The sequence below is a fragment of the Schistocerca piceifrons genome, chromosome 2 (assembly GCF_021461385.2).
Source record: "Schistocerca piceifrons isolate TAMUIC-IGC-003096 chromosome 2, iqSchPice1.1, whole genome shotgun sequence".
In the NCBI taxonomy this organism is placed as follows: domain Eukaryota; kingdom Metazoa; phylum Arthropoda; class Insecta; order Orthoptera; family Acrididae; genus Schistocerca; species Schistocerca piceifrons.
In genome coordinates this window covers 440,769,857-440,772,844 of record NC_060139.1, presented here as the reverse complement: position 1 = coordinate 440,772,844, position 2,988 = coordinate 440,769,857, and positions in this window count along the sequence as shown.

The window sequence follows — 2,988 nt, the reverse complement described above, 5'->3', positions numbered from 1 at the left end:
TGAAGGACGTCACTTGAAGCTGTGGTATGGGATGGTGAAGGACGTTGTGGAATCTGGTGCTCAGCCAGTGTACTCTGTCTGTTGTTGTGGAAAGATCGGCCTCTGCCACGCGGGGGAGGCGTAATATCGAGGGGGACACACGTAGATAACTTACTTCTGTTGATTATCTTATATGCGACGTCGGCCAGCAATAATTTCGCTTGTAGAGGTTCCTGGTCGTGTGATAGGAGCTGCAGTTGGATAGCTTGCGGTAGCTTTGCAACCCAGAAAGAAAGTAAAGCTTCATCTGGCATAGTTTTGCTATCGAAGACTGCTCTGATACGTCGCCACAGTTGTGAAGGAGTCTTTGAGATGTACATCTCGCAGTATGTATAAAACAGACTCTTGCGTAGTCCTAGCTAGACGTTCGCAGATCTGTTGTTTTGCCAGTGCGTAACGATTTGGGGGGCCGCCGACAGCGCTAAGTCCTGTACCCACTCAGCGTCGTCCTCTAGGGCATTAATAAGCGCAATAAATTTAGCAGTGTCTGAATCAAAGTTTAGGGCGGTGAATATAGTCTCTGCCAAAATAAACCACGTATGCGGATTTTCCATCGTGAACCTCGGTAATTTAGGAATTTTCTCACTCTTGTGTTGTGGATGTAACAGATTTGATAGCACAGCAGACGGGAGTGGCGGAGTGTTTATGAAGCTGTCACTCGCGGTGTTCGCGGCGGCTGGTTTAAACACGGCTGGCGCGGGAGGCGCGGCAGGCGCAGCCGGGGCTGCGGAAACAATCGGGGCGGAACGACTGTCCAACCAGTAATTGTTGTCACTGAAATTTGTACCCATCTGTTTTTGTAGTGAGAATGTGTCCAAAACCGATTTATCAGCAATATATGGGGAGCTCCAAGTGATCTGTGGGCTCGAAAAGTCTGTGAGGTTCATAGCGTTGGGGCACTGTTGCACACTACGTGTCACAGGAGGTTGTAAATACGACGCACTGTGAGTCACAAATTTAGGCACAGCACTCATGATTGGTTTGTTATAGATGAACGTAGAAAAAGATTTCATAGCAGGTGACATCACTGACGATGTTGAACGAGTCCACAACGGCATTGTTGATGACGGAGAAAACTCCACGGCGTTGTACTTCTCTTCCAATTTTATCCCAGTTGTTGGTGGCATTGTGCGTAGGAAACCGTGGAAAGACAGTGTAGAGGCACCATTAGTATCATGTTGCAGTCCGAAAGGAGCGGAAGGTGAGCGATGTGGAGATGTCGAAGTAAACGGCAACATTGTCGAATCGGACGTATGTTGCGCGTCGGAGGTCACCAGTATGGCGAGTGTTATAACACAGAAAACACCATTTACTTTCACTACGTAATATTTTATTGGCACACGGTAAATCAAAACACAAAGAAATAGTTTTCGACAATCACGGTAACAGTCATGACGAATGTCTCACACCAACTAGTCAACAACCAAAGTAAGTAAAACGAAGTACAAAGAAAGATATTAATATTTTCTGGCAGTTCTGCCACAGGTCCCACACATTTGACCAGTATTCTAGGATGGGTCACATGAGTGATTTATATGCAATCTCTGTTGTAGATTGACTGCATTTCCTTAGTATACTGTCAATAAACCAAAGTCTGCTACCTGCTTTACCTAACCTTTTATGATCATCCCACTTCATGTCCCTACTAAGTGTTACACCCGAGTATTTTTATGAGTGTACAGATTCCAACTGTCACTCGCTAATATTATATGCACAGGGTACCACTTTTTTCACTTTGTGAAGTGCAGAGTTTACTGTTTTGAACATTTAAGCTAGCTGCCAGTCATTGCATCACTGTATGGATATTTCTACAGCTTAATTCAGACTACACACCAATGCAGATAACATCTACAAAAGTCTAAGGTTACTATTATTATTGTCTGCAAGGTCATTAATGTATGACATAAACAGCAAGGGCCCAACACACTTCACTGGGGCCCACCCAAAGTTACTTCTCCATCTGCCAATAACTATCCATCCAATGTAACATGCTGTGTCCTCCCTGCCAAAAAGTCTTAGTCCAGTTGCATATTTCATCTGATACCACATAAGATCATACTTTTTCTAGTAAGAATGTGTGTGGTACTGATTCAAATGCTTTTCAGGAACTGAGAAATTCTGCATCTAGATGACTGCCTTGATCCACGAATTTCAGGATGTCATGTGAGAAAATCTGAGTTGTGTTTCACACAATCGATGTTTTCGAGATCAATGCTGTTTACCATGGAGGAGGTTGTTCTGTTTGAGATACTTTGCTACATTTTAAGTCAGAACACGTTCCAATATTCTACAACAAATGGATGTCAAGGATATTTGACGGAAGTTTTGTGGATTACATCTGCTACCCTTCTTGCAGACAGATGTAACCTGTTCTTTCTTCCAACTACTGGACACTGTTTTTGTTTGAGGAATTGATATAGTTAACTTACCCATGAATTGGATAGACTCTGATAGGGATACCATCAGGCCCTGGGGCTTTTTTTCAATTTTAATGATTTAAGCTGTTTCTCAACATCATGCCATTAATATGTATTTCACTCATCTTTTCAGTGTTATGAGAATTAAGTTGGGGTAATACTCCTGGGTTTGGTTTTTTAAAGGAACATTGGAAAACACAGTTAAGCATTTATACTTTTGATTTGCTGCCTTCAGTTTCAGTCTCATCCATGAGTGACTGGACACTAACTTTGGTGCCATCAACAGCCTTTACTTATGACCATAATTTCTTTGGGTTTTGTAATAGATAATTCGATAATTTTCTGATGTGGTAGTGACTGAATTCCTCACGCATTGCTATCTTGAATACCAAATGCATTTGATTGAGTGTCACTCCTTCTATAGCCTTACGCTTTGTTTTATACCTATTATGTAGTCTCTGTTTCTTTAGAAATTTCTTTACAGTGACTGTATACCATGGAGGATCTTTCCCATTATGAACTGTCATAGTAG